This window comes from Diuraphis noxia, unplaced genomic scaffold (assembly GCF_037042655.1).
Source record: "Diuraphis noxia isolate RWA-SAM2 unplaced genomic scaffold, SU_Dnox_SAM2 contig0002, whole genome shotgun sequence".
Taxonomy (NCBI): Eukaryota; Metazoa; Arthropoda; class Insecta; order Hemiptera; family Aphididae; genus Diuraphis; species Diuraphis noxia.
Window position 1 is genome coordinate 57335434 of NW_028301712.1, and position 13105 is coordinate 57348538.

The window sequence follows — 13105 nt, forward strand, 5'->3', positions numbered from 1 at the left end:
ATATTTAACATAATAATTATGTATTATTAATATATTATTTATATTTAATAAACAAATAGATTTTACAAGTATTTATTTTATTTATCACAACAAAATGTTAAACAGCTCAAGCACCTCCCTATGGAAGAAATTCTATGTAATGTGATGAAAATGCAAATTGTAAAAAGGAAGTTTAAAAAAGTCAAAGTCAAATGTCAACAGAGGAAAATTGTCAATATTGCTATAAATTTGTCCTAAATTAATCATTGGCATATTTAGGATTTTTTTTTAAGGGCGGGGGTATATGTTGGCAAGGCAAACATTTAATTTCTAAGGGGAGGGGGTAGTTCACTTACCATTGACATTACAATATTATAAATATGTAACAAATAAGAGACCAGGGGGGGTCTACCCCCCATATCCCCCCGTAAATATGCCACTGAAATGAATAGTTGAAACAACTAAAAATTGGTTGAACCAACCTAAATTTTCTTTCAATATTACTATAAATTTAACCACAATAAATAGCCGTGATAACTAAAAATTGGTTGATCTAACCTAATTCTTGTTCAATATCACAATAAATTCAACCAAAAATAATAGTTGTACCAACTAAAAATTGGTTAATCTAACCAAATAATTATTTTTAAAATTACAATAAATTCAACTAAAATTATTTGGTGACATCAACTAATAATCTGGTTGTCACATATATAACTAGAATTTAAAGTAGAACCAACTTTAAAATTGGTCAATCCAACCAAATATTTTTTTCCGTGAATAAATAATATAATTATATTACCATAACAACAACAAAAGAAAGCTGATTATCTTATCAATATAATGTCAGTACCTACCTATATAATTAAATTCTAATACAAAGATCTTGCCAAACGTAACCCCGTAACAATAATAATATGAAACCTCTTTTTATGGACACTCAGTCCCAGTACAACCTTATTGGAATTAATGAATAATTGCGCTCCTTTAAATAGCAAACACTTTTTAATAACGGACGCATACAAGTTTATGTAGTCTGATGAGCTTAAATACCTCTAAACAACGGACAGCTTACCGAGAAATAAAAGCCTACTTGTATTGTCCATAATATGATGTACCGATTATATTCTGTTTTTATTTTTCAAACAAAGAAATTTATCTTTTTGATTTAATGGATACGATTATATTGTACATTGATAACTATATGTATAATCAATAAACCTAAATGAACTATGGTGGTCTACCGTCACAATACTCTCTCTTGTTGGTCTCCATGCTAGCTACGATTGGTGACACCTACCCTGAAGGCCACGGTATATCTATACGCTGACGTCGCGACGTGCCGGGCCCGGTGATTTTTCCCATTTCAACTCCCCTCGAGACAAGTCGCTCGTTCTCCCATTGCACACAACACGTGCTTGACCCAAATTTGCAACTCATTTGGACACGACAACCGCTGCCATCGTAGTCTAATCGAACACCCGTGCCCAATAGGGATCACAAAGTGATCAACACTGTTCGTTCACCGTTTCACCGACAATGTTCGACAATGTTCGACACCCGGACACGAAATCCCCATCGTCCAATACCTATACAATGTCAACCTTTATTTTGTCGCAATCAAAATTATTATTAACTCATTAGATACAATAAACTAAAAACTTCTTCAAACGAATTGTGTTATCTCTTCTTTTTACTTATACTTACTGCATGAAAACGCATGATATACCTAATATCGTTATTTATTATATATTTTACTTTATGGTGTTGTACGTGCCTACATAAAATTTACATATAAATATAAACACAATCTATATTTTATGTATTATAAGTATTATTAATATGCGTGTAATGTATGTACTCTCGATATACCAAATGTATACACAAATGCAACATATTGTAACATATATTATTATAAATAAATACAAGCTAATATTATAAAATTATATTCATATAGGTACATTTTCCACACTCAATGCGTGTTGCGTTTCTTGAAATTAAAAACGTATAAGTATAAACGCGCAAAATTTCGTTATGGTATTCAGTCTATAGTGTAGAACTACGGAGGTATCTACTGTTTTTAAAATTTTCAGAGATAAGTATCGTGGTTAAATAAATAAATAATATTGAATAAACCTTGCAGCCGATAGGTATGTTACGCGCAATTATTGAGAGCTATCACTGGCTTAAAGATAGGTTATTGAGCGCAAATCGAAATCATATGTGATCTATAATCTCAATAAAATCGAAGAATATACACGCAAAACAATATGACCCACGAAAAGGGATTCAGATATTCTAGACAACTTAAATCATGCCATGATATCACTATTATTCATGCAAGTTTGAGATTAAAATAAATTTACCCAGACAAATATTATGTAATCTGTCTGGAATGAAGTGTAAAGCGAGTACAATTAATAATTATCTAAAACAAAACCTAAAAAAAATCAATACAAAATTAATGAACGTTTTTACATATTTTTGTGTAGACATATATTGGTTATAGGTACATTTTATTTCTACATTGGTATCGAACATTTTATCAATATTAGAATGATGTGTATTTTTATGTGTGTGTTTATTATTAATAATTATTGTATAATACATAAATATTATAATATAGAGTGTAGGCAGCATGCATATAGGTTGTAGCCAACGCCTATATCATGATATTAGTCATTCGAGTTGTAAATATACAGTTTAATTTAAATTTAAATTAATTTAAAATTGTATGATACTATCATCTGTTTACTGGTAGGTATAAGACAATACGAAAATGCATGAAATTATAGACTGATGAAAAAATGAATAAAAAAAAAATTATTTTGTAAGCAGGTAATACTTATAGACAAAAAATGAAAAGAAACGATTTCATTAGAAACGGTATTGAATGACAAACGGAAGTTTAAATGCATTGCTAGATACCATTATTGTAAAGGTAACCGTAACCACAGCGACGGTCGTAAATTCGTAAATCACGGTTTATAATAATATACATGTCTACTGTGTATTGTCTATAATGAAGCACAAAAACAAAGATACCACGAATCGAAAATAGTTTATAAAGTATTTCTGTAATTCTGTTGCACATCCGAAAGTATTAGTAAAGTAAAGTAATGTAACCATGCAGAGTACTTCATAAAATATTGTAATAATTTAATATAATATTATCAAAGATAAGTTAATAAATTGTTGAAATACTGTTATTGTTGTTTTGATTTATTTAAAACATTAAAATATCCATTAAAATATTAAATTATATATCATGCACGATAGTTTTCGAATTTATATTGATAATTAAATTAAACGGAGAGTTCTTAAGGGTATATTGTTTTTTGTCAGCACTTAGGCTTATGGGCTGCTACATGTGCGACTGTATAATGTATACATATTTACTTAAAAAATGAATATACACACGAGAATAGCTAATGCATAAACATAAGTACATTACACAGAGCCGGTGATTTATCAATCATTCTCATTTCAATTTTTATCTTTAATAATGGATTTACACAAATTTTGATTTTTGGAAATTTAAGTATATTTAAAGTAAACGATGAATAAAATCTCAAAAAGCTAATGTAACATAAAATTTCTGGTTGTTTGCTACTTGTGTTAGTTTTCTAGTCATCTTAAAAAAGTGCTATTAAAAACCAACTCGTTCAAATTTTGATATTGCTCGTAAACAATGTCAGAAAAATTATCCGCTAAATAATTTAGAGTAGCAAGGTGGGCTCTCAAATGAAAAAAAAAGTTTGCAATATTTTTATCTCCACAGTAAACCCCCTTAATTAGTACAAAAAATCTTTGGAACGTGATAAGAAAGACTTACAGTTTATTAAATTTAAAGATTCCAAAAATCAGATTTTTATAACTGCTTTACTGAGGTAAAAAATGATGTAAGCAAAATATACCATGTTGTATTAGCCTGTAAAATATGATCTTTTAGCTTTTTTGTTACAATATAATATAATATGATCAATGATACATACAGTACATTTTATACATCCTACCTTTATTGATATGTCAATACAACTAGATAGCGCTACAAATACCTACTATGGTCATTTTGATGTCGAAAAAAATATTTACACACGCCTTTATACATTTTAATAATAATTTAAATATGTTTGTATTAATATAATAATTAATTGTTTTTATTCCAAAATTATTAATAATCACAACTGTCAATCGGTAAAGTCAATCTGTCATCTTGTTAACATTCAAATATCGAATGCAGTCTTTACCTAATTGTATAGTTATATTGCTTGAAGTATAGAAACTATTGGAAATAATACGATTTTATTATAATTATTTTTTTAATGGTTCCTTAAATCTAAATAATTTAATAAATGTAAACGGTTTTTTTTTACAAAACTTTTTTTTGAAAATTTTTACATGGGTATTTTAATAACAAATTGTTATAAATGTATCCTTCACTTGATTATATAGCAGATCAGTGATTCATAAACTGTGGTCCACGGATACCTGAGATCCGTGTTAGTAGTGTGTGGTTCAAGCCATATACAGGCTATGCATTATGATAATTTATATTTCTTATAAAAATTGTATTAAATTAGTTTAGGTATTTTACTATTTCTTATTAGTCTCGTCATAAACGATTTGATAGTGCACTCCACCACTTGATAAAATGTATCCACACTTACAATTGAACACAATTATTTAAAAAATAATATTATATTACCATAAATATTTCCAATAATATTTTTGACTTGCATATTTTGGACGTGTTTTATAGTGAGTGTTGAATAATAATTACCAAAGAATATTGCTCTCTACCCGGGTGAATAATATTAATTTTACCACTACTTTTTTGTATTATAATTTCAAGTAAAATAATTGATACGATATTATGGATATAAATGATATAAGTACCTTTAATATTTTATAATTCTATGCTTATTCAATAGAATAAAATTGAATTTCATTATTATTAATTGATGTCCGAAGAATGAGGATCATTTTTAGTTGGAATTGAATAATAATAATAATAAATTAAATAATATGAGCTATAATAGGTACCACCTATTTAAAAAATATATTACATGGTGTGTCAATACTGATTTGAATTAATTATGATATTAAATAATTTTTGCTGATTTAAAATAAAGACATGAGAGAACAATCTCCAATTGATACAGATACAACTTTTTAGAAGGAATATAAAAATGTTTTAAAAGTTAACAAAAAATATTTTTAGAAATTAGATCTGACTTAAATTTATATAATAATTTGTAGCCAGTGAAAAATGTTTTTTGTGTGTGTGTGTGTGTGTCAAAAGTAAGAATTTCTCTAGTTTTAAAACAATAAGAGGGGGGATATGAAGAATTATTAACATTTTAATAGTTTTAGTTAAATAACTTTTTATTATTCATTGTGTCAAATGTCCATAAATTTTAGAATCTCCTCTACTGCAGGCGATTAAACGGGGAAAAAAAGTTTAAAATTGTTTTCCTTTGGAATATAATATACATAAGATTTCAATCAATTACCATATCCATGGTTACAAATTACAATGAGCTACTCAATGATAAGGTTCATTCACAACTTACTTTACACTAGACCAGTACTTGACGGCTTTTTAATACTTTGTAAAACATTATTAACAGCTCTTGTTCTCTGATCAAAATGTAGATGAATACGTCATACATAAAATAAATGTAACACATTTTGCTTGTATCTTTTATTTTTCTGGTCTGTTGAATGTATGACCTGTACATTATATTTTATTCAATGGCTTTATCTCCTAAAATCATATTACATCTTTAAACTGAAAAAAAACCTTTTTTAAAACATACATATTTTTTTGGCCCAGTCATGCGAATGCACTCATTGGGACCGAACGCGAAGGCTCTGACATTGACAATACAATTGTATGTAATACAATAGTAAAAATATATTTTTAACATCGTGTATATGGATAGGCTTAATGTACTATGTGTATAAACCCTTTTTTTTAGATTAATAATCCGTGTTGTGAGGGTAAAATAAATCGAAAATAGCTTACATTAAATTTAAAACACTTTTTTTTACTCCTGTCACTTAACGATTTACATAAATATTTTTTAATGTAAGTAAATGTTTGTTGTTTTTTCGTAAATATGTGATGTGCTTATTCGCTTATTCAAAGATCACAATATTATTGAATACACATTTAACAACTTTATATCTACTATAAAAACTAAAAAGGTATATGATGTATTTAGTTATAGTTCATATATTATTCTGATCGTCTACAAAATATAATGTAAAAAATAAATTGTGTTATAAAACTGAAAACAATAATTCCAATATAGGTAGGTATATCTAATTTAATATAATTTGGAAAGAAATTGATAAAATACTAGAATCACTATTTTTTTTATTTTTTTTTTTTTTGTTATCGTTATATACTAATACAATGGTTAAACCAAATGATCTATTTTAATACTGATTTCAACCATTATTGGTAAGATTTTTAATAAATTCTTCACATTGCTATAATTATTAATTTTAATTCGTAAAATACACTGTTGTTATCGGTAGATGATAATAATTTATCATTGGTGATAAGTTTATGAGCATTTATTTTCTAGAGATCGTATAACTTGGGTTTGGAGTGACGTCTGGTCTATATAGTGATTAGAAACAGTCCAACTCAGTCAAAGTTCATTTTACGGAAACTTGGATGCTCATTAAAACCTGGGAATGATTAATGGTCTGCAGTTTAGAATTAAAATTAATATATATTTAGACTCGAACTGACCCGTTCACCTTTGATGTGGATATATATTATATATATTATAATGTATTAGTGTTCTAAAGTGATGACCACCTATTATATTGCCATGTCCACAATCGCCACCATTCATTGTTGTAAATAAACATAAATAAACTCAATATTATATTATAATTAATTAATAAAAGGTAGGTTGGTACTTTGGTAGATACTGATATAAAAATAATAACTAATATTAATATGGGTACAATCGGTACATCCACCGCCAGTTGAATCTCCCGTTCTTTTCACATTATGTTACCGCCAAGAAAATGTCACGAAAAACATTGATAATATATAATATATATATAACCATAACATTAAAAGTTGATAGGTAGTTACTAGCTTATTAATCTGCAAAGAGCATTCAAAGTTTAATTAAAATGAAAATTACAGAGGATGAGTTGGTTTACCTCCACACAATATATCTACTACGTAGTCATTGTGGCTTAAACTTTGAACACTTATATAGCTAACTAGTTCTATAATATTATGCATGTGTTTATACACAGATATATCTGATTATAAAAAAATATAAATTTAATTATTTATTATTTTTATTAAAGGCAAATTAAGCATTATGTTTACATTTTCAGACAATCATAACTTCTAAATTATTTTTATTTATTTATTTATTTTTTATTGAACTTAAAAACATCAACAGCAAAGGTTATTACCAGACATTCCAGTGCTCGAATTGGGAAAAATTAAGTAGAGGAGCTCAATCCATCGATTTAAAAACTGCGTTACCAAGTTATCGTTAGCAGAAGGTTTAAATTGTATTGTAAAGGTAGGTTTTTCTTAGGAAAGCTAACATATTTGATATATTTTCGATGCCTAGTCCTAATGCTTCATTCATGTTGGTTAGAATGTTGAATTTTATGAGTTCATCAGAATATTGATAACATTTTGTTATTATATATTGCGGTAACCCCACAGACAGTGCATTGAGGGGGCTCCTATTTGTCCATAAGGAACTGGTTAGTCAGCCTTGTGTGGCCTACTTAGAGACGATTGATTATAATTTTTTCTCTACTCCTGAGATTTCCTAAAATATTATAGAATAATATATTTTCATATGTTTTTGTCTAAAGTAAACTGCCTGTTAGAATAATTAATAATTGGTCATGTATAATATGTTTTTCCATATATGTATACATACATATACATATATACTAATATATCTGTATAACTTAATTCTATAGTTTTAAGTATTTATATGGGTGAATAGTATTCTAAAATGTTTGAATTTATTGTCATAACTTAGATATAACAACATAACTATGGTGCAAATTTAAATAAAAATAACTTTTATTTCTAAAGGTCCTAAAACACAAATTTTCATGGAAAATTTAGAAACTTAAATATTATTTTATTTTTATTTATGCGTTTTATATATTTGATATAAATTTGTTTGTTAACCGATACGATTCTAAGGTTTAAGATTCCAAACAACCTAATATTCAAGGATTAAGGAGTTGTATTGATTATTGTAGAGCTTCTTGAATACTTAGGGAATACGTTTTAATATCAAATTTCATAGTAAGTAACACTTAGATTATACTTAGTCGCATGAATTAATATATTATGTAGAGCAGTACCTTCTCTAACACTATAAAATAAATTGACACGTTACATAATATTTATTTTTATTTTCTATTCATTTATACCAATAATGTAGTTCACATATTTTCTTTTGTTTGTTATTGTTATTTTATATTTAAAAAAAAGTATATTTGCATGAACCTCGTACCTCACATACTCATGAGTTTTCTGATTTATGACTTTCAGACCTGAATGTTATGTCTGACACATTCCAACAGACAACCTTTCGTTTGTAGAGCCCCAGAGAAATTCAAACTTGTACTCAAGAAACCATTTTTTAGTGCAAAAGTATTTTATCTTCGTACACGTCGTTATTGCAAACATTCTGCTAACTCCAAGCCAGACATATTATATTTCGTCAAAAAATAATTTCATCGTTTTAACCCAAAAGTTTTGTGCATATATAAATAATATTTTTTTTATATTACATCATAGTATTCAAATATTCAAAATAAATAATTAATACAATTATTATTCAGACAATTTACTTTATCATACCTATACATATACGTAACATATATTATAATGAATTTAATATCGAAAAACTGCAGTTAAATTTCAATCATTGTTGTTGTCCATCGAATTTGTTTAAATTATTATATATTTTGCACGATTATTGTAGGTACTTAGCTAAAACCTTTTTTCTTTTTATTATTTGTGAAAACCCTTATTTTTGTTTGAATTTTAGTTTTTTATTTTAGTTATTTTTTAGTCAGAGTGAATTTATCATCAACAACATTACCCCTCACGAGGAATTTACCATAGAATCACCGATATCTATAGTTCAAAGAATGTTGCTTAATTGAATTTCAATTTAAATTGAGAACAAAAAGTTTCTGTTTCTTTCAAGTCTAAGTGATTCAATAAAATATTTCCTTGATAAGCTTTTCTAGTCATGTGGCAAAAATTATTAAGGTCCCGATTAATGTCTTAGATGATAATAATTTTATCATTGAGAATTTTATAAAGACTGTAGATATTGTGAAATTTAACTTGAAAAGGAAAGAAAGAAACTTAAATGCTAACGTTGCACAAATTGTAAATGTCTATAATCAACGAAAGACGGCAAAGACAAAAGCTGAAATGATGAAATAAAATAAAATTTGGAAACGAACTGAAAGTAGTTTGTCCAAAGATATGTATGTACTACATAATATAGTTGACTGCATTTTGTATTGCACATAATCTTAGCGTAGATAGATATTATATAGTACTATTTTCAACATTCAAGAATAATTTATTTTGTCTACTCATTACACAACCATGTTTTTAAAAGTGACTAACTACTATTGTTAGTACTACTATATGACTACTACTAATCGCTTGACAACCTGAACATCACATAATGCTGTTGACTTATTATGTTAAATTTAGTATGTAATGGTAAGTAGTAACACAAGCAATGGTGGATTTAAGGATACAGAGTTCACTGCTCCTCCTATTCATAGGCGCAAATAGACAAATTATTTTGGGGGGGACTAAAGCCCCTCCTATAATATTTTCTAAAAACTATATATGCTTAGTACTAATTACTGACTTTTTAACTGGGGGGACTGAGTCCCCCCAAGCCCCCACCTATTTGCGCCAATGCTACTATTACTACTAAACATATCGTTTGTACACATACTATCACTCCTTATTGTTTCACACCAGTTGTAGAGGACAGTGGTTTAAGAAATTATATCTTAGTATCGAATAAATGATTAAATCAAGGAATATTACATTTTAAGCTAAGCCTTGGTTTTGAAATGATTTTTTTGCCGTTATCGTCTTTTGGATATTTTTTAGAGTTTTAGATGATATTTATAATAAATATAATTATACTTTATATTTATAAGCATGTATAATAGCCACTGACTAATTATATTTGTTATTTCTTACCAACATTAATAATATAATATTAGTGGTGCGTATACAGTATACATATATTATTATATATATGGACGAATTCGAAAAATGTAAGACCATGATGATGGTTATGGTCTAACGGGAGGGGCAGTCCTTATTGGATTACACGCAGGCCACTTTGATGGATTTGGATTTGTCTCATTTTTAGCATGATAAGTCTGTTTGTTTTGTCAGTTGTATTTGTTCTATAAAAGCGACGGAAATTAATTTTTCCATTAATATTCCAATAAAACTGGCGTATAAATATTTAAATGTAGTAACCTGTGACAACGTATCTATTATATTATATATTTATAATATATACTAACCATTATAATATAGAAATATCATTGTTTTATATTGTATAGTATAATATACACACAATCCTCCGAGGTTTGACCAACAAGAGACGGCAAAATATTTCGTTGCTATTTTTTTTTTTTTTTTATATATATATATATATATTTAAGTAATTTACAATCTATACAACTATGTACAATGGACAAATTTGATTATTAATATAATATGAAATAGCAGAATTTAGCATTTAGGGGCAGGACTCAGCAGCACCACCCGATCGTTGCTATTTGAAGAAGAAGAAAAGATTTCTTGACTTCCATTACCCTTATTGTTGTACACCTAAATATTAAAATTTAATCATGATTTATTGGCTGTTTTACTCTTATTTAATCAAATCATACGATTTAGGTTATTCAGTGTTTTTTTTATATTTTAATTATATTATATTAGAATGGATTTTATTCAACATTATATAATATAGAATTATGTTTTACAAATATTTACACTAATAATAATAAAACACTAAAACCGAACATTGTCAAACGAAAATAATTCCGTTGCAGACGAGCATAGATATAAAATAAAAAAATATATTAATAACAAAAGTATCTCCTATGAATTAGGCATTTATAATTGGTAGGGATTAGAATAGTAAGATTAAAATGAGTATTTGGTGAAAACATAATAAATAAGTATTCCAATAATTGACCAAATTCATTAAATAGACGGGCTTAAAATTTAAATTAATTTTATTGAGCAACTTTGATCCAATTTTGAAACAAATAAAATTTTTATTTTTGAAAAACATATCTACCTGTAATGGCTATATAATTCATAAGTCAGTATTATCAATATTTATAATTTTATATTTAATTCACGCCCATAAATACAGACTAACACTTTCAATAAAATTAAAATAAACACACATTAAAATAAATAGGTATATAATATATTATGTTCATAAAATTGTTAATTATTGATGACGGGTTTAATTATTTATCTTGTACCTACAGTATTAATTATTTTGATTTTCACGCGTACCTACATTAATAACCCTTTTTGACGATACAAGAGTTTGGTTAGGGGTAAAAATCATTATTATGTATGCATGGCGAGTATATTATTATATCTATAATGCCTATATTATAGGATATTATGTTCATGTGCTGTTATTTGTAACGATACTATAGTTCTCTCACGCGTGATTATTTTGTGAAGTAATTCAATGCAATTTTTACGGTTAATTTTGATACTTTAATTAAAAAAACATCCTGTCTTATATTAATCGTCTTTACATATATTTCAATTTTTACTACCTATTATGTATCTGTTCTATTAAAAATCTATTAGCGTGCTCCATTGTAAGACTCGCCAGTTGGTTGTTTTGCGTTTGTAAATTAATATATTTAATATGAGGCGGTTGATAATGAATACCAACATTATATCATAAACATATTACACATAGTACATAGTACGCTTCTATTTTTCACAGATCAAATTGTTTCTTTTGCGTTTTCCGAACGTACCTATATAATATATTTTATATCAAATGTGTGCCCTGTACCTACGGACGGCGTTGTCCCATTGTGCGATAAGGCCGACAGAATAATATCATTCAATGTTGAAAAGGAGGCAAGGGGAAACGACGTATGTGCTATATTATTATACATTTATAATACATAACATTATATATTGTGCATTTAGCGAAGGCAGTCGTCTTTAAGCAAAATTCATCGGGAACGAACGTATACAGTAAATTCCTGGAAATAGACCTAACCAGCTTGCAGGCATACACAATACTATATAAATGTGTACCTTACCTGACCTACACAGCGACGTCCATACGCGCCACTGTTAAGACGATATTGTTATAACCAGGGCTTGAAACCGGTATTTGATACCGTTTTTGAATACCGTTTAAAACCGTTAAAAAACGAAATCGATATCAAAACCGAAATCAAAAACAAAAAAAATCAATAACGGTATTCAAAACCGAAATCGAAATCCTAATAACTAAATACCGATATTCAAAACCGAAAACGAAATTGAAAAAAAAAATATCGATATTCGAGAGCAAAAACGAAATCGGAAAAAATAAATACCGATATTTGAAAGCAAAAACGAAATCGGAAAAAATAAATACCGATATTTGAATCCAAAAACGAAAACGGAAAAAATAAATACCGTTATCCAAAACGGAAAACAATTTAAAATGAAAATATCACATTTAAACTTAAATAGCTAAGCTGTTATAATTACGGTCAACTGAGGAGTGTTGGGTCGTCCGAAGGAAATAAAGTATAAATATAGGAGTCGTGAGATGCGGGTAATTAGATTGCAAATTCACTCTAAAGTCTAGACTATAATAATATTTATATATAATACTCTATAAACAGTATTATATTCTATTCATTATAAGGAATAAGTAATAACCACGAATTAAGATATATATCTTAATTCGTGGTAATAACTAATAACTTATATGACGTAATAGTATGTAAATGTAAAATGTTGTAACGTATGCCTAATTAAATTGTATATATAACTATAACT